Raw genomic sequence first — 21,484 nt, 5'->3', positions numbered from 1 at the left:
GTCTTGGGCTTAGTGTCCGGCTGCCAGGTGCTACAAGTTTGGCTCGACCTCTGGCCAGGCCTGGCTGCTGGTCCTGTCGTGGCTGGGCCCCGACTCTACCAGCTGCAGGCCGGCCTTCTCACTCTGTCCCACGTTGGGTCTTCTGACGTCAGTGCACGCCGGGTCTCCCTCTCATGCCGGCACGCACCCGGAAGCTGAGGCCCAGCTTACTTCCGGTTCGCTGACATCAGAGAGGCCCGTCGTGCACCAGTGTTTGAAGCTCGGCATGGGAAAGAGTAAGGAAAAGGTCTACAGCTGAGGGAGAGCCGGGGCCTGGCATCGAGAGGACTGGCAGCCGGGCCTGGCCAGAGGTAAGGCCCAGCTTGCAGTGCCAGCCGCCAGGCCTCCTCCAGACACCGGCCAGGCATGACCATCCACATGGTAAGTCTCTTTTTTTTATATTTATTTGGGGGGTGGGTGTATTATTTATATGTATTTGGGCTTTTTTATATGCATTGTTTTTTTTTTATATGCATTGTTTTTTTTTATATGTACAGTATTGTTTTTTTATATGTATGGTTTTTTTAATATGCATTGGCATTTGGTCTTTTTTTATATGTATTGGGGCTTTTTGTTTATGCTTTGGGGCGTTTTTATATGTATTGTTTTTTAGTTTATATGTATTTTTTTATATGCATTGGATTTTTTTTTATATGCATTGATTTGTATTTTATATATGCATTGTTTTTATGCATTTTTTTATATGTATTGTTTTTTCTATATGTTTGGGGCTTTTTTATATGCATCAGGGCTTTTTTATATTATTGGGGCTTTATATGTATTGGGGGGGTTATATGAATTGGAGGTTATATGTATTGTTTTGTTTTATATGTATTGGGGAGGTGGAGATTTTTTTTGTATGTTTTGGGGGGTTTGTATATATTTGGAGAGGTGTGGGGTTGTATATATTTGGGGGGGGGGGATTTTTTTGTAAGTATTTGGTGGTTGAAAGTTTTTTGCATTGGGATAATTTAAGGAGGGTGAGAGGAGAGACGGGGGGTGAGTGAGGAAAAGAGGGAGTAAGAGTGAGACGCAGGGGAGAGATACATGTGAGGTGGCGGGGGGGCAGGAATTGAGTGATAGCGGGGCAATTGATGGAGGGGGAGAGTGAGAGGTGAGACGGAGGGGAGAAAAATACATGGAAAACGGAAGGAAATAGCGGGGGCTCGCAAGGTGTGAAATGAGTCTCACAACACTGCCAACGGAGGGGTGGGCACACCGGTGGGGGGACGGGAGGTCCCGATCAGAACTGTAGTCCTGGGTCCTGGGAAATCTGGCTGCGGCCCTGGGGGAGAGTGAGAGACAGTAAGAGGATTAGAGGGAGGAATAATTGGTGGTAAGTGATAGAGAAGGGGAAGAGAGTGGAGGATGGAGCAAGTGAGAGAGAGGGTATGTAAGTGAGAGATGATTAATAAAGAATTAGTATCTTATCCTGGTTTGTCACTTTAAAAATATGTCACTTTAATAGTAAAAGTGTCATTTGATTGTGGATAACGGGGAGACAGTCAGATTTATTGTATAGGAAATATGTGACATTTCCGTGGTTCTAATCTTGAACTCGAACTGAAGGACACTTTTGAAGTGCTCTGTATTTAAATTCTACAAATCTATTATTAAAAAGATTTTAAAAAAGCACCTGTACATTTACTATAATAGAATAAATTATATATTTTTAATAGCTTAATTGAACACCTATGGTGATCAGTTCTAAATTTCAGCTATTTCTCACTAAAATCTATTGGGTTCAAACAAACTGAATTGGCCTGCACTGTCCTGCCATGTTCATATATTCACTCACCGAAAAGACTGACAAAAATGCTTCAGGTTCAGTAATTTCCACTTGTTCTAAAAACCTTATTTTTAGTTTATTTATATTGGTTTAAATACCCGAGATAGTCTAGTTATTCCATCCACCTGCTAAAATTAGATAGCATGCATCTTCATAAAATCAATTTGACAATTTATCAGGAAATTGTGGCGTTTGCAGATCCCAAATACCAAAGATTAGCCACAATAAATTAATTCAAAGCTTCACATCAAGATTCAAAATTTTAGGTAGCACCAAGCTGGCCCGGTGCAAGAGTATTTGGCACCCTAGATGAACCTTTAGCCTTGTGCATCCCTTCCCCCCCCCCATATATACACACAATACATTTTCGGATTTGTTTTCTCTATCTAACTGGAAAATTTAGATGTTATACCTCATAGATGTATACACTAACAAAAACATTCATATGAACTCCACACTCTCCCTGATAATCTCTCTCCCCTCTCTCCCTCACTCTATTTCCCCCTACTTTCCTGTCACTCTCTCCCCCCTCTCTCATTCTCACGCCCCCCTTTCTCTCATTCTCTCTCCCCTCCCTCATTTTCTCTCCCGTTCTCATTCTCTCTCCCCCTCCCTTATTCTCTCTTTCTCTCCCTAATTCTCTCTCCCTCTCAATCTACCAGTATCTCCCTCCTCATTTTCTCCCCCCTCTCTGATTCTCTATCATCCCTCATTTTTCTCCCCTTCCCTAATTCAGTATCCCCCTCCCCTACCTCATTCTCTCTCCCATCCCTCATTCTCCCTCCCCCTTCCCTTATTTTTTCTCCCCCATTCCTAATTATCTCCCCCTCCATAATTCTATATCCCCCTTTCTCCCCATTCTCTTTCAAACCTCTCTCTCACTCTCTCCCACCTCATTCCTCTCTTCCTCCATCATTATCTCTCCCCCTCCTTTAGTCTCTCTTCCCCCCTCATTCTCTCTCACTCTCTCCCTGACAGTCTCTTTCCCTCTCTTACTCACCTCCCCTCCCTCATTCTCTTTATCCTCCCCTTCCTCATTCTCTTTATCCTCCCCTTCCTCATTCTCTCTCCCCCTCCCTCATGCCCTCTCAAATCCCTCATTCTCTCTCCCCTCCCCTATGATTCTCTCCTCCATATCTCTGTTATTCCCCCCTCTTTCTGTCATTCTTCCCCCTCTCATTCTATCCCCACCTCTGTCATTCTCTCCCCCTCCTCTCTCTCTGCCATTCTCTACCATCTCTCTCTCCCTCTGTCATTCTCTTGTAGCGCTGTTTCCCCCACCATCTGAGAGATGAGACTGCTACTGAGTGTAATGTCGTGTGTTTTACCTGTTAGCTCACAGGAGGCCTGAACCTCCACTGCTGGGAGCCTGGGGTGTACCTGGTTGGTTCCGGTGACAGCGTCTCCACCTGTGAAGGATCCAGGCAGTGCTGGATAATCCCCTCACAGGACCCAATACAATAAATGCACACGCAGTGTGTATTGACAGGTTTACTGAACATGCAACTTATAACCAGAGTGAGGAATACTGCTACACCACACTTATGTGTACACAGATATGCAGTAACTCCAAATGTACTCGGGTGCAGGGGGCACCAGTGTCCCAGTGTCCCAGTGTCCAGCCTCAATTGCCTCTCCCACCCAAAGTGTGTGTGACAGCACTGCCCACAGTAAGAGTGTATCATTGGTGCACTTGTTGACTGTATGATACCTGCCAGGTGCTCCAGCACCTGGTATAGCTCACTGAGGAAAGGGGACATTTGTCCCGTGCCATCGGCGGTGAAGGCGTCCACCTGTATGTGGAGAGGACTCCGGCCGGAGTGTCCCACCTTAATAGTCTGCCTTGCGGTGGTTGTCTGAGCCCAGACCACAGGCCACAAGTACTGCACGGCGTCGCTGTGTCCCTGACACTATAGATTCTAATTGGGCAAGTGTCCCTATCTAAGGGACCTGTCCCTGAAGCAGCCACAATCTATTTGGGTCTCAGGGCCTATCTTGGCCTAAGGAGACAAACTAGGCCTAATCCAGGGAAGCACAGCCCCCTGGACACTACCTCTCAGCTTCTGCTTCCTCTTCCGACTGGCGCGGTCCTCCCAGTGTGCCAAAATGTGTCTCTCTGTGCAGGGGATATCTGCAGCCCTATTGGCTGTCGCACACCAGCTGATCCTGCAGCCCCAGTGGCTTCTGGGGTTGTAGTTCCCCTGCAGAGCTATCTATAACATGGCTGCCACTGTCCCTAAGGCACTGCGCATGCGCCAGCTCCCGTAATGGCCACCGCACTTTTGGGCACTCTGCGCATGTGCTAAATCTCACTGCGCTTGAGCGCGCATATCCAAGATAGCGGCTCCCTTCGCAGGTGACCCATTCACCATCCTGACCGCCCGCATCGCTCCTGCAGCCTCCCCCGCCTAGTCACACTCTCCCCAGCCTCCGCTGCCAGCCGCAGCGGGAGGTAAGAGGACAAAGGGGGACCCAGACTATACTCTTCACCCCCCGATACACAGACAGAACAAAGACGCACACAGATGAGCAGACACACAGAAACACACAGAAGCACACAGACACACAGACAAAGAAACACACAGACACACAGACACACAGACACACAGACACACAGACACACAGACACACAGACACACAGACACACAGACACACAGACACACAGACACACAGACACACAGACACACAGACACACAGACACACAGAAAAACAGAAAAACAGAAAAACAGAAAAACAGAAAAACAGAAAAACAGAAAAACAGAAAAACAGAATAACAGAATAACAGAATAACAGAAACACAGCCTCACCTCTCTCCCCTCCATGCTTTTTCCTACACTGCTTGGCGACACCCCCAGGCAACTTATATCTCCTCCTGATTGGCTGCGTTACCTAGCAGCAGCTAATAAGGATGGAGGAAACTACCCACCCCCCTAGCAATTTCCATGTGTTTCTCCCTGCTCTGGGAGATGGGGAAATTTCCCACAGGTTAGGAAACTGCATTAGGGAAACTGGGTGACTGCCGCAACTAATTTCTGCTGCCCTTGGTGGCTATCTAGTTGGCGTAATGGTTGAACCTGCCCTGACACCAAGCATCTCACACACACAAATAATTAGATTAGCGCAGTCCAGATATTACTTCATAAAGTTTTTATCTGTCCCCAAATAATGCCAAAATAGTCAAAAGCAAAAAAAAAGGAAGATAACAACCAATATATCAAGCAGATACAGAGGGGTTTGCAGCTTTGCAGGCCCATCTGTAAGGCTGAGTCCATACAGACTTCAGCCGTGCGGAGGCGCGCGGAGGCTGAGGGAAAGCGGGCGCTTTCCCTGGCCTTAGACCGCGCGCCGTCCGGGGGTGTGTCGGGGGGGGGGGAGGCTGTGACGTCATGGAGCTGGTTCGCCCTCATTTGGCGAACCGCTCACGTGACCAGCCCTGCACTCCGGCGAGCTCAGAAACTTAACATTTGTTAAGACGCGCTTCCGCAAGCGTGCGGAAGCGTGTGAGAGCCCCTGCTAGAGCCGCTCTCATTGCGGCTGCAGGGGCTCACTGCCGAGCAGCAGCACGCCTCAGCACAGGTCAGCACCTAAGCGCTGACCATGCCCGAGGCCTAAGTCAAAGAGTTAAGAATACTGATGCAAACCTGCTTTGCATGTCCACACCATAATCCAAGTGTGAATGAACAGCTTCCATTTATAATTTATTGTTATCATGTCTTTTCATTTCCATTTTTTATTGTCCCTGTTTGGTCTGTCTCTATGAGGGGCCTGCTAGGACCGCTTCCTTAAGATTATTATCACAGCCAATTGCATCATTACAATTGGTCACCTTGGTTTTGAAAGGTCGATAATTTGAGCCACACGTGACTCCATTACTCTGTTTTGGCTGCAAGTGTTTAGCAGCCGTGCCCGGCCACTTTCAAGGACATGCCCAGAAGGAAAAAGGTATATAAGGCATGATTGTGATACATGTAATTTACGCTTTGATAAAGCCCTACCCAGCGCGAAATGCATTAGAGAGATCCCTTTGTGGACCTTCGTTTTTTACTCTAGGTGCAAATAAAGATTTTTTTCCCCAGCCCATCCTTCTTTTCTTGCAGCTGTACACTGCCATTCCTGTTTTTTGGTTCTTTGTTACATCCTCAGCAGAGAGCACACCAATACCTACCTTAAGCAGCTCCCAATCTGTGATTATTTTCTTCAATTAAGCTACCTGGGACTCTTGTTTGGTTACTTATGTGGTGTTTTCAGTAGGCGGGGGTTCGTGAGCAGTGGGGCGAGATCGCCGAGACTCAGTACAGGTGGCCTCCGTGGTCCCGTCGCGTGCTTTGGGCACTACCTGCCATAACCTATGTGACCTATGATTTCGTATATGTGTTACCAGAGGGGATACAATAGATGGTGCTAATGTTGTATGCTATGTGCTACAAACATTCCAAGGCTTGCTTTACATAGAGGGAGGTCGCCCTCTTCTTGATGAGCAGACTTTCTTTGATGAACATTCTTTATGGTATTCTATCCTATGTCTGTTTGTCTAAAGTGCTGTGCATCTTGTTAGGCACTGATTTAGGATTTGTTCCACCCAACTAAAGATATTATTTCATAAAATGTTTATCTAGCCCCTAATAATACCAAAAGAGTAAAAAAAAACAAAAAAAAAAAACAATATGTAAAGCAGATACAGACCGGTTTGCAGTTTTGCAGGCCCATCTAGAAGTGAAAACGTTAATAATATTGATGTAAACCTGCTTTGCATGCCCACACCATAATCCAAGTGTAACTTAACATCTTCCAGTGAAACTACTTTTAAACCTTTTGTCCTTCACACTTTGGAAGTTGAGAAGATGTGATATAAGTAAAGTAATTAAAACAATGGAATTTTCCAAAGATCTCAAATCTGTTTGTAATATAAAAGTAGATGATTTTATTTTTGAAATGTGTCATCAATAACTTCTTCATTGCTCACAGTGTCTCCACAAAGTTAACATTTTACATCAGGCCACACATTATAGAGATCCTTAAAATGGACAAAAATTAAAAAGTGACAGTATGTGCTTCTTCACATGTCATTATAAAGAAACCCTTGCTGCAGTGTAAGCATTGTATGATAAGAGATACTGAGGAAAGGCAGGTTTTCAGACCTGGTTACTGTGGAGAAAAAAAATGTGTGTGCGGTGCACGCGCATAGTAAGTGAAACTTCTTTGACTTTTGTCACAGAAATTGTATTTGTATTGGTGATGTTTTAATTAAAAATCAAAATACAATTTGATTGACAAAACGCAAATAAATTTGACTTATAATGCGCGTGCTCGGCACACATCCCCTGTATTAGCTATTTGCACTAAGTGTGAATTCCTTGTGTCTATGTGTATCAGTGTGTGTATGTGTATCAGTCAGTGTGTGTGTATGTCTGTCTGTCTGTCAGTCAGTCAGTGTATGTATGTCAGTGTGTGTGTATGTGTGGGGGGGTGTATGTGTGGGGGGGTGTATGTGTGTGTGGGGGGGTGTTGTGTGTGTGGGGGGGGGGGGTGTGTGGGGGGTGTGTGTGGGGGTGGGTGGGGGGGGTGGTGTGTGTGTGTGTGGGGGGTGTGTGTGTGTGTGTGTGGGGGGGGTGTGTGTGGGGGTGTGTGTGTGTGTGTGGGGGGGGGGGGGTGGGGGTGTGGGGGGGGGTGGGAGGGGTGTGTGTGGGGGTTTGGGTGTGTGTGGGGGGGGTCAGTCAGTGTGTGTGGGGGTCTGGGGGGGTCAGTCAGTGTGTGCGGGAGTCTGGGGGGGTCAGTCAGTGTGTGCAGGGGTCTGGGGGGGTCAGTCAGTGTGTGCGGGGGTCTGGGGGGGGTCAGTCAGTGTGTGTGGGGGTCTGGGGGGGTCAGTCAGTGTGTGTGGGGGTCTGGGGGAGGGGTCAGTCAGTGTGTGTGGGGGTCTGGGGAGGGGGTCAGTCAGTGTGTGTGGAGGTCTGGGGGGGGTCAGTCAGTGTGTGTGGAGGTCTGGGGGGGGGTCAGTCAGTGTGTGTGGAGGTCTGGGGGGGTCAGTCAGTGTGTGTGGGGGTCTGGGGGGGTCAGTCAGTGTGTGTGGGGGTCTGGGGGGGTCAGTCAGTGTGTGTGGGCATCTGGGGGGGGGCAGTCAGTGTGTGTGGGGGTCTGGGGGGGTCAGTCAGTGTATGTGGGGGTCTGGGGGGGTCAGTCAGTGTGTGTGGGGGTCTGGGGGGTCAGTCAGTGTGTGTGGGGTCTGGGGGGGTCAGTCAGTGTGTGTGGGGTCTGGGGGGGTCAGTCAGTGTGTGTGGGGGTCTGGGGGGGTCAGTCAGTGTATGTGGGCTCTGGGGGGATCAGTCAGTGTGTGTGTGGGGTCTGGGGGGGTCAGTGTGTGTGGGGGTCTGAGGGGATCAGTCAGTGTGTGTGTGGGGGTCTGGGGGGGTCAGTCAGTGTGTGGGGGTCTGGGGGGTTCCGGCGCGCTCAAGCTCCCCCCTTCCCCACAACCCGGTGGCGCGCTCAAGCTCCCCCCTTCCCCACCCCCGGCGGCGCGCTCAACCCCCCCCCATTCCCAGGCTGTTAGGAGCCGGCGCCAGCTTCCCTCCTCCTGTCCATCGGCATGGCGCCGCTGCCAGCCGCTTCTGCGTATGCGTGGCGCGCGGCATGGCAGCGGGCGGGGAACTGCGCCGCTGCCAGCTGCTTCTGCGCATGCATGGCCGCTCAAGCTCTCCCCTTCCCCACCCCCCGGCGGCGCGCTCAAACCCCCCCATTCCCAGGCTGTTAGGAGCCGGCGCTGGTGCCAGCCTCCCTCCTGTCCATCGGCATGCAGCGGGCGGGGAACGGCGCCGCTGCCACCCGCTTCTGCGCATGCGTGGCACGCGGCATGGTAGCGGGCGGGGAACGGCTCCACTGCCAGCCGCTTCTGCGCATGCGTGGCGCGCGGCATGGTAGCGGGCGGCGGAACACCGGCAGTTAGGAGCAGCGGCTATCGCCGCCGCATGTTAGCAACTGGGTGTGGGGTGTGTGGGAGGGTGAGGGGTGCGGCGCCGATTAAGAGCGGCGCCGGCGGCTATCGCCGCCGCCGCCGCCACAGCCACATGTGGCGGGACATGTGAGCGGAGCGGCATCCATTACGTGACGTCACTTCAGTTTCACATTTCGCCCCACATCCATCCAGTTTTATCCCATCACAGGTGCCACTAAAGAAGTTTCACTTCAAAAACCTCGCTCAAAAAAACCCCTAGGTGGTATTAGCGTGCTGCCAAGGGAGTGTACATATAGGATTGGAAGTATGTGCCTAAAGGAGGCACCAAAAGATCCCTTTTAAAAGGCGCACAGCAAAACCTTATAGTATAATATGGTCAGGGGTGAATAAATGTGTGCATAAAAATAAAAAAGTTTTATTAAATGTCTTTATTAAAAATCTTTATACAAATGGTATTGTGTGGTGTAATGTGTATAACATAGATAAAATAGACTAGGAGAGTCTATAGTACTACTCAGGTACCCTAATAGCTACCAATAATGAACAATGCTATATATTTACTGCTGGCAGTTGATAACTGAAAATTCTGCAGAGTGGTGCTATTTTTATTTGCAGGATTGTTTGCTGCGCATATAGCGCAGTGTATTGATCAACACCATGCACATTGGAGCAAAAATAGTCAGGTAAGGTGTAAAACACTACGGAGGAAATTCAAAGTTTTACTTATAAACTTGGAGCAAATACACTGATACAAAGAGGAAAACAGTTAGTGTAGCAGTCTTAGTCAATGCTTCATATCAGTGTTGCTGTTTTTAGATGTTTTCCTCTTAGCACATGTAGTGACTGCCAGATATAGTTATAATGGATTGGATATCCAGCTCCAAAAGGTTAAGTGCTGGGTCTTAGGCAGGAGAGGTGTGTATGCTTCCTCAAAATATAGTGGGATTCTGCACTGAAAACGGGTCAGGTTTTCGCTATAGGTATGTACAGTGTAGGGTATTTCCCTTTGTGTGTTGACATATACATGTAGTGTACATTTATACTGCAGATCTAGACTCAGTCACGATGTTGTGCTGCATAGTGCAGGTTTACTGTAGATAGTGTGTACATGCTTCCTCAAAGTGTAGTAGGAATCTGCACTGAAAACGGGTCAGGTTTTCACTTTGAGTATATACACTCTAGGGTACACCCATTTATAGAGGTGTCTAAACTTTTCTTGCAGCATTTTGAGGTCATTACGAACAAGGGAGGAAAGGTGTTCTAAACTATCTGCAGCTAATCTGCACTGTGCAGTACGAAATTGTTACTGTGTCTAGACCAGCAGTGTAAATACACACTGCACATGTGTTATACTGTATATGCTAACACACAGAGGGAAATACCCTAGAGTGTATATACTCAAAGTGAAAACCTGACCCGTTTTCAGTGCAGATTCCTACTACACTTTGAGGAAGCATGTACACACTATCTACAGTAAACCTGCACTATGCAGCACAACATCGTGACTGAGTCTAGATCTGCAGTATAAATGTACACTACATGTATATGTCAACACACAAAGGGAAATACCCTACACTGTACATATCTATAGCGAAAACCTGACCCGTTTTCAGTGCAGAATCCCACTATATTTTGAGGAAGCATACACACCTCTCCTGCCTAAGACCCAGCACTTAACCCTTTGGAGCTGGATATCCAATCCATTATAACTATATCTGGCAGTCACTATATGTGCTAAGAGGAAAACATCTAAAAACAGCAACACTGATATGAAGCATTGACTAAGACTGCTACACTAACTGTTTTCCTCTTTGTATCAGTGTATTTGCTCCAAGTTTATAAGTAAAACTTTGAATTTCCTCCGTAGTGTTTTACACCTTACCTGACTATTTTTGCTCCAATGTGCATGGTGTTGATCAATACACTGCGCTATATGCGCAGCAAATAATCCTGCAAATAAAAATAGCACCACTCTGCAGAATTTTCAGTTATCAACTGCCAGCACTAAATATATAACATTGTTCATTATTGGTAGCTATTAGGGTACCTGAGTAGTACTATAGACTCTCCTAGTCTATTTTATCTATGTTATACACATTACACCACACAATACCATTTGTATAAAGATTTTTAATAAAGACATTTAATAAAACTTTTTTATTTTTATGCACACATTTATTCACCCCTGACCATATTATACTATAAGGTTTTGCTGTGCGCCTTTTAAAAGGGATCTTTTGGTGCCTCCTTTAGGCACATACTTCCAATCCAGGTTTTCAGACCTGTCTGAGACATGTGAATGTGCTCACAAGTGGTATTTTTAATTGATTTAGATTTTTTGGGGAAAAGAAAAAACGATTTAACATTAGTTCCTTTCTTTCAAATGAACTTTAAAATGTCAGGTTACCTAAGGCTTGATGCTGACTACAGCATTGTTAGCCAAAGCCCAAGGTGACAAACTGAATTAAACATCCACCCACATACATTTATCACTGATGGCTGTTGTATTTCAATCACCCACACAGGTCTTCAGATAAGGGAGCTTTGTTAATGTATTGCAACACTAAGATGTGTCTAATAATAACAATAATAATCATCCAAAATCTCATCAACATTTATACTTAATTAAAAGCAAAATTTCTATGGCTACTGGGAGGCAAAGTGAATAGGCAATGATTGTAAAGATAAGGGGTTTTCTTTGGACAAGTGAAACAAATTTAAAAAAAATTATAGGAATTAGGTAACTATCAGACAATCCACTTTCCCATGAGTTTGAAAAACTCCCACATGTTTCACACCTAAGTTGCGCTTTCTCACTCCTTAGGTTAGAAACCCGTGGGAGGTTTTCTCTTTTGAAACCACTTTTGTGTATGTCCGAATAAACCTTTGTACATTTTTCACTTACATGGGTTGCCGTGCTAATTTTGGTATGCTTCACACCACTGCTGCTCCAGAATTCTTTCCTTGTTCAATAACGCTTTTTTGCTTATAATACCACATTGTTTGCTTATCTCTGCCCGAATTACTGACAGGTGGGGAGGTTGGAATTTCTATTGGCTGATTCTTGAATTAAAAGAGCTTTGTGAAGTCAGTGTCATCAAATGTCATGCAACAAGTTACCATGAGGTACAGCATGAAACCATCTGCTTTGAATGCATCATATGGAGTATTTCTGGGGCTGCATAAACTGGAGAACCACAAAAGGTTGTATTTAGAGTATCGCTATTTTCATTGAAAGAAACAGCTAACCCCAAGTCATTCAGTTGTGGTATCTTGTTTGATGTCCTCAAGATATTTTCACAATTTAGAACCGTATGTGCTATACCCTGGCAATGACAGATTTGCAGGACCTCTAGAATCTGTTTAAGTATGGTCAAACTTTCATTTTCTGTAATATGTTCTGTTAAATCAATTTTTACAAAAAGGTCATACCGGACTTCAAAAAACAAGAAAGACCCTTCTATTATTTATTGATTCCGTGTTTTCTAAAACTATGATTGTGTTTGGGTTAGAACAAAGAATAACTATAGATATCTTCCTAGAAAGGAATTAGCTTGGGTAATCAGATGAACATTTACACTTTGATTGTTTTTACAGCAAATGTCATGGAAATTCCTTTGGTGGATTCGGGAATTGTAAGAGTTTTGTGAAGTTAGTTTAATCAAATGGAATGTAACCAGTAACCATGAGTTACAGCATGATACCTAAACTCCATACCTGCTATCTGACTTCAATGCGTCATTTGGTTCCCCTTGGTGTATTTCCACAAGAGGTTGCACTTGGAGTATTGCTGTATTAATTTAAAGGAGGCAGCTATTTTTTATTTAGCAACTAGGCTGAAGTCACATCCCTAGGTCAGACTGGCCCAATCCTACTTAGGAGACATAATCCCCTCATACTGAGAAATTAACCCATGAGAGCCCTAATTGCTGACATACTCTCCCATGGTTTAATGGAATGATGCTACACTCAACATTCCTATATAATTACTACACCACTAAATACTTTTCTAGTTACACTAAGCTGCATATACATTTTCAAGGTAATGGATTGTAAAGGGGCTTAAATTACAAAACTACATACTGGGGGGGATACTCCATCTCCTAGTGCTCCCCTTCCAAGGAAAATTATCTCCAGTCAGGGGTCTATCCCCATGGTGACCTGGGGACTCTTACTTAACCTATTCATTCTAAACTGCATGCACAAATCTGTAAATGACTACGTGAAACAGGGGTAGGGTTCTACATAATTACACTTACAATAAAATCTATGGGAACTACCTTTCACAAATATCCCTCTGTTGGCGCTCACCCACATTGGTAAGTGGCCTAATGGAATATAGGGACTAGTTCCCCGCCCTTGCGGATGCACTTACCAGAACACCTTCCTACTGTCTCTGTATGTTCTTCCTACTTACCAATTAGATTGTAAGCTTTTCTGAGCTGGGACTCCTTTTGCTAAATGTCACTTTTATGTCTGAAGTGCTTATTCCCATTATGTGTTATTAGTATTATTTCTATACATATGATTATGTCATGTGTATTACTGCTGTGGAGCGCTATGTTCATTAATGGCGCTCTATAAATAAAGATAAAGATACATACATATTTATCTATTCCCAAATATTTCTAACACCACTTCTTGACGATAACCCAAGACAGTAATTAAGGGTCTCTATATCCACTCCATCTAACCTCCCATTACCTTAGTAGCAAGACAGAGTCTGTAAATATGCCCTACAGGTAATTGGATGGTCTTTGTATGTCAAGATAATACAACACATGATGGCACAAACATATATTATACAGTCGCACATCCTACAAACAAAATCATATTAATTTAATTATATCACTTTGGGGAGTATTTACGTTTGTGGAATTTACAGCTTCTCCTATAGCTAATGCTATAAATTAGTAATATTACAACACCTTTATCTCTTTCCCTCCACAAGGAACATAAAAAATTAAACATTTCAGAACAATCGAACATTGCATAAACATAGGAAAGAATGTATAGACTAGGTTCCACAACAGAAAGGTGGCAGTCTACTAATAATGGGCGAGGTAAAGCTTGACATGTACAGTATTCCCACTAACAGCATAGTATCTTCTGCACAAAACCTAAGGGAAATCTCCTGAAGAAATTCTTGAGAAAATCCTTTTGTCGCATGTCTCCAAATCAAAAACTAAGACTAAAAAAAGAATATATTAAAATACAAAAGTATACATCCAGACTTACAGAGCAGTAAAAAAAACTTTTCTCTGGTAAGTATTCCAGAAGGCTCAAATTGGTTAATGATCAAACTGACTCGCGTCATCACTGCAACAATGCCATCATAAGACTATGGCCCCAGTCACCACGTGCACGCATGCGTCTGAGCACCTGGCGGCGTGTGCACCAGTTTCAGCCACAATCTGTGGTCTGTGGTTCAAGAGCAGGGGGAAAGACAAGATTGTGATGGGGGCATGGCGGGGGCACGGCCATGACGTCACACAGCTGGTTCACTCTTATTGGCTGAACCGCCGCTGTGATGTGGCCATTGCGTGGCCGCCGCGCCAAAATACAAAAATCTTGTATTTTGGGAAAGGCGGTCACGCATTGCACTTCCTGAAGGCGCGTGCAGTTAGTTAATGGGGTTGGCCCAATAGAGGAATGAACTGTGTGTGCGCCACGAACGCAGTTGCACGCGCAGCCGCGAGCAATTGCGACAAGGCCTTATGGAGGAATCAGGATGGTGTTTAGGGAGATTAGAGACATCATAAGTAATGTTTCTATTACCTACAAAGCGGTGCGTGCTCGGCTCGGATGGTGCTTCATCAAGGGGTGGGCATAGAGTCTAAAAGCTAATTATTTTTACAACAAATCACATTATGATTGGTCACAAATAATGAACACACAAATTGATACAATTAAAAATATCAATATAGTTACATATAGTAGATGAGGTTGAAAAAAGACGTACGTCCATCAAGTTCAACCTATGCTAAATTTAGGCAACAGATACTTTATCCTATATCTATACTTACTTATTGATCCAGAGGAAGGCAAACAAAAAACCCCATTAAGGGGAAAAATTAATTCCTTCCTGACTCCAAGAATTGGCAATCGGATTAATCCCTGGATCAACATCCTTCCCATGCATACTTATTTGGTATATCCCTGTATACCTTTCCCATCTAAAAAGATGTCCGACCTTTTTTTGAACAAATCTATTGTATCTGCCATCACAGTCTCCATGTGTAATGAATTCCACATTTTAACTGCCCTTACTGTAAAGAACCCTTTCCTTTGTTGCTGGTGAAATTTCATTTCCTCCAACCTAGAGGGATGGCCCGAGTCCTTTGTACTGCCCGTGGGATGAATAGTTCTTTTTAAAGCTCCTTGTATTGTCCCTGAATATATTTGTATATAGTTATCATATCCCCTCTTAGACGCCTCTTTTCTAATGTAAATAAATCTAATTTAGCTAGCCTCTCCTCATAAGTTAGATTGTCCATCCCCTTTATTAATTTGGTGGCTCTTCTCTACACTCTCTCTAGTTCCATAATGTCTTTTCTTAGGATTGGTGCCCAAAATTGTACTCCATATTCAAGGTGTGGTCTTACAAATGCTTTGTAAAGGGGCATAATTATGTTTACTTCCCTTCCATCCATTGCCCGTTTGATGCAAGATAAGATCTTGTTTGCCTTTGCAGCTACTGCATGATATTGGGCACTATTGCTAAGCCTGCTGTTTACAAGCACTCCTAAATCCTTCTCCATCAAGGATTCCCCCAATATATCTCCATTTAATTTGTAAGTCGCCTTTTTATTCTTGCATCCCAAATGCATAACCTTACATTTATCTGTATTAAACCTCATTTGCCATTTACCTGCCCACATTTCCAGTCTCTCCAAGTCCTTCTGAAGAGAAATTACATCCTGCTCTGATTCTATTACCTTACACAATTTAGTATCATCAGAAAAGATGGAGACTTTGCTCTCGATCCCAACCTCAAGGTCATTAATAAACAAGTTAAAAAGCAGGGGTCCCAGTACCGATCCTTGAGGTACTCCACTCACGACTTTAGCCCAACCTGAAAAAGTTCCATTTATGACAACCCTCTGTTGTCTGTCCTTTAACCAGTTTTCAATCCAGGTGCATATATTATTACTGAGTCCAATTTTCTTTATTTTGTACACCAACCTCTTGTGTGAAACCGTATCAAAAGCCTTTGCAAAATCTAAGTAGACCACATCAACTGCATTACCCTGGTCTAAATTCCTACTTACCTTCTCAAAGAAACAAATAAGGTTAGTTTGGCAAGATCTATCCTTCATAAATCCATGTTGACTATTACTAATAATTTTGTTTTCCATTAGGTATTCCTGAATATTATCCCGTATTAAACCTTCAAGTAGTCTCCCTACTATTGAAGTCAGGCTTACAGGTCTGTAATTCCCCGGGTGTGATCTAGCTCCCTTTTTAAATATAGGCACCACATCTGCTTTACGCCAATCTTGTGGTACTGAGCCTGTGGAAATGGAGTCCTTGAATATTAAATATAATGGTTTGGCTATTTCTGAGCTTAACTCCTTGAGAACTCGTGGATGTATGCCATCAGGGACAGGTGCCTTATTTACTTAATTTTTTTCAAGTCGCTTATGAACTTCTTCCTCAGTTAACCAATTGTTCATTAATATGGAGGTTGTGGCTTCCTCCTGTGGCGCTACTATTGAACTTGATTCTTCCCTGGTAAACACAGAGGCAAAGAATTTGTTTAATACCTCTGCTTTTTCCTTATCTCCAATAATCTGCCTACCCATCTCAAACTGAAAGGATCCTATATTTTCTTTTCTCATTTTTTTGTTATTAAGGTACTTAAAGAACTTTTTAGGGTTGACCTTACTTTCTATTGCAATCCTTTGTTTCATTATCCATTTTTGCTAATTTGATTGCCTTTTTGCAATTTTTGTTACATTCCTTATAATTCCGATACGATGTCTCTGTCCCTTCTGACTTAAGGAATCTAAACGCCTTCCTCTTCTTGTCCATTTCCTCCCCTACCTGTTTATTTAGCCACATTGATTTTGACTTATTTCTTTTATACTTATTACCCAAGAGTATACACTGATAAGTGTGCTTTTCTAACAATGTTTTAAAGACTGCCCATTTATCTTCTATATTTTTCCCTGCAAAAACATCATGCCATTGTATTACTGCTAGATTAGACCTCAGTTTATTAAAATCTGCCTTTCTAAAGTTTAAAGTCTTTGTTGAACCCAAGTAATCTGTTTTTTGATAATTTATTTCAAATGAGACCATGTTATGATCACTGTTACCCAAATGTTCCAGGACTTGAATATTTGTTATTACTTCTACATTGTTTGATATGACCAAATCCAGAACTGCCCCTCTCCTGGTTGGTTCTTCAATAATTTGGGTCATATAATTATCTTTAAGACAGGATTGAGGGATAGTATCCCTATAAACGGGTCTCAGCTAGCTCAGGGTAGAGTATATGTATAATGATAATGATAACCTCTGTGATCAAGGTATAGGAGCAAATATAAGTGCTGGGGAAATTCTGATAAACCATATGTAATGGTACATGAGTTGGTATATGTGTACTAATGACGCTGTGTGGCTGGCTCAGGTCTCCATATATGCCATAAAGTTCCCAAACAAGCCCCAACAGAACCAAAAAGTACATACCAGAAATGATCTTTATTTCAGTGGGAATCCCCTTTTGCAGCACAGCTCTTTCCTTGTAGTGGGTGCTTCACATCCATAGAAGTAGACAGAAGAGTAGTCCCAAGGGGGGCACAGGCGGAGCACTGCCAAACCAGAGAGGGAGAAAGGGGGCTGCATCCAGTGGTATTAAAAATTTATTTTATTGAGTGGTCAAAAAAAGAACATATTCACTTTTACGCGTTTCGGGAATTGCGTCCCTATCTCAAAAAGTGTATCCGCGTCTGCATGCATACCCGTTTCATAGGAATCCCCCGCCCTCGGCGATGACGTCACGGGGCCGAAAACTCGCGCGAGTTGGTCAGAGGGACCAACCCATTGGCTGAAAACACCACCAATGAGCGGCCTCGCTGAGATCTCGCCCCCCAGTGAGCTGTGGGACCGGGAGCTGCCAGAGAAGAGACGTGGCTGCAGAAAAATATATACACTGGCGACACACTTTATTCGAGCTTGGCTAGTCCCACGAATTCGGGTATACCCGGGTGTATTGAGGTTTGTGACTGTTTTCTGCCCGAGTGCATTGAGTTATTTTCCAGCAGGGATTGAAGCATTTTATTCCCGCTGGCTGCAATACTGCACAGTACATATATATATACTGCATTACAATTCATGAATTTATGCCATCTGGTAGACACGCGAAGCATTGCAGCCTATTAAATCCTAATCATTATCATTTAACAGATCAGCCGCCCGTCAGCCAGGCATGAACCCAGGCTGGGAAGGCAAATGCAACGGGGCTTGTCAGAGGTGAGGAGCGGCGCATTCCAGGTATCTGCCAGGTACATACCGGGTATTTGCTCGAATAAAGTGTGTCGGTGCAGTACATAACACATTGTGCAACAATAACAACTTAAAAATATTACATAAAGATTAAAATCACAGATAAAAATCAACAATTCAGGATAGAGAGGCTTTCAACAAGATATAGGTTAAACACATGGCATGAGTCATCAGATACAATATTATTATCATGACCGATATTTGGGCTAGGATAACAAAACTGGCATATATTAGACCCTAGAACAGGTTTAACAACTGACAGTAAGGGATATTAATGTATGTACATGAATAAGATTCTCAGTGGGTAAATCTTATTGGTAGTAGTGTATAGTATTCATATAACAAACAATGCTCAAAAGATGAACTAACATCTCATGAATTAATGAATAAGATATTCACTAGATGAAACATATTATTATCTAAATAAGTTATTGATCATTAAATATAGATCAAAAATTGATTAACTTCAACTATTAAATATAGATCAAAAATTGATTAACTTCAACCCATCCTGTACAATCAATAAAGACCGGGATGTCAATCTTATTTGTATATATAGTAATAATGCAGAGGGAAAGGGGAACAGGAAGGGAATGAGGGGGGGAGGGGGGAGGAGGGGGGAGGGGGAAAGGGGAAAGATGGAAGGGGGGGGGGGGGGGTGAAGGGAAAAAGAAAAAGAAAAATGAGGGGGGGATGGGGGGGAGGATGAAAGGGGGGGGGAAAGGCGGGAAGAGATGCAGAATCAATGATATCAAGAAATGATAGAACAATCTGGACTGGGAACTCAAGCACTTTCTTGCATAAACTATCTGGGTTCCCAGATGCCAACAGACCTATTATACATAGTCATTGATTTCTTTGTTTCTCTCATATGATTGTTCTATCATTTCTTGATATCATATCATATGATATTTCTTCCCGCCTTTGTATTCAAGAATATTATGGTGAGGAGTAAACTATTCAGCAGTACAACTGAATGCGGAACAAAACCATGCCAGGACCCAAGATGCAAAACCTGCGCACTGCTCTACACAGCGGACACAATACAAATACCACACAGGAATCGGGAATACAAAATCAGAGGAAGGTTCACCTGTTCCTCCTGCAATGTCGTGTACCTCATCATGTGTATGAAATGCCCAGGGGGCTGCTACTACAGGGCAGGGGCAAACAAGAGAATGAACCTGCACCGCCACAGCATCACTCCGGAACAAGAGACAGTCCTGTTGGCGAACATTTCTCTGACTCTGGCCATAAGATCAACGATCTGAGGGTTGCCATACTCAAAGGTAATCTTAAAACACCGAAAGAGAGACGGTTGCATGAATACAAATGTATGCAACTGTTCGGGACACTTAGCAGTGGCCTAAACAGAGATCGAAATTTTATGAGTCATTACTGACACAAGTGAACTCTCTTCCCATGAGCGCTATATTCCATGTCTGTACATACTGTGCTATATGTATGCACACACAGCTGTCTCTCACACATACTTTTACTCCTTGTTTTTCCATTCCCATACACCAATAGGGACCACATAGTATCCACACACACTTTTAGTTATGCTACTAACTCTCACATTTCCACACCCACCCACACCATTTATATCCACTCCCACTCCACACACACCTTTTGTAAAGCACTGTATATACTGTGGGCTCTCCATTCATTTTTATTCACACTGATACACATACACACTCTTTCATCACTTGCTTTCAGGAACCTTTTGACACCTCCAGCCATAAAACACATCCACACCGGGGGAAGGACCAGCACAGATAACATTCCAATAGACACTGTTTATAGTATAGCTTTTGCTTGCTTCATTCATTGTAACATCGCCGGAAGAAGAGATCAGTGTATCTCAAAAGCTCGCACAAATAAAAGCATGACCCGGGAGGCTGCCAGGTGGTTCCCCCCGCCACCCGCTTTGTCCCCCTGAAATTCCCAAATAACGACAGGAGACAGTGATGGAGGTAAAATGGCCGCGGCTATTTATTTAAAATTACGAGGGGTAAATGCTAATCCCCGCCAGAATGTACGTTTACAGGAAGGGGGAGGGTCGGCCGGCCCCCGCGCCGCTGCCGTCTGCGCGAGCGGGTTATCGACGTCATGACTATCTGACCTTCCCCACTCGTGCTCCCCCCGGGCTCAAACGGCCCAGCTCCCAGTCTGGCAAGAACAAGCACCCACCCCCCACGAGCTGCCACCGACGGCCCTATTTAATCCCCCTTAAACTAGGGCCGTACCGCCAACCACTGCAAGACCCTCTCCTATCCCTCCTGTAACCCGACATTGAACAGATCTAACCCCATCTCTGACATGTGAACCCCGTCTGCCCTCAACAACCCCCCTGCGGTCGCATCAAAGTTGGGGTGTCTGATCGTCCAGCCCCCGCACTGCGCCACGAACTTGCCGACCGCACTGTTCACCTTCCTCCGTGCCCTATCCACCGCCCGTGGTGACCTGGCGCCCCGCCACGCCTTCCTGTGGACTATGTCAGACCAAACAAACTGCACCGCCGGCCAGCGAGCGAACATCTGCGCCACGTCCCTTTTAATGGTCTCTATCAGGTAGTCCGACCGCACCGCCGCCACGTCATTCCCTCCCGCGTGAATGAGAAGGATTTGCGGAGGTCTCCTGTCCCTCGCTAGAATCAAGAGCCACGGTAGCAGCTGGCCCCATCGCAGCCCCCTCCCGTCCCACCATAAAACCCTAGCCTGTACGCCCAAACCGAGGTCCGCTCCGTAAGGCCGACGAGCCGCGCGCTTCTCCGCCCAGTGTATCAAAGAGTCACCGATGATCCAGACCTCCGTTGCCTCCGCCTCTGCAGGGGGAGGAAGGAAAAAGAGGGGGGAGGGCAGGGGTGGAAGGAGAGAGAGAGAAAGGATCACACCAGCGAAACCTGTTCTGCGCCTGCCCCGGGCCTGACATAGGACCGGTACCTGCTGGAACCCCAAAGCCCAATCCTTTGTATCACCTCCCCAGCCAGCCCAACCCGCGCTGCCTCAGTTGCGGCCCCAATCCTGAACGAGTGAGTCCCGAATTGGGCGGCTTCCAAACCCAAGCGCTCAAGGCAGACCCGGAACACTCGCGAGAACTGGTACCTGGATAATGGGACCCCGTCACTGTGAACGAGTAAAGGCCCGTCCCTGGTGGGCCGCACTCGTAAGTACGCCCTAAGAGCCCCCACCAGGCAG

Source organism: Ascaphus truei, chromosome 2, assembly GCF_040206685.1.
Source record: "Ascaphus truei isolate aAscTru1 chromosome 2, aAscTru1.hap1, whole genome shotgun sequence".
Taxonomy (NCBI): Eukaryota; Metazoa; Chordata; class Amphibia; order Anura; family Ascaphidae; genus Ascaphus; species Ascaphus truei.
The sequence above is the reverse complement of the archived record's forward strand: the minus strand, read 5'-3'. Positions refer to the sequence as shown.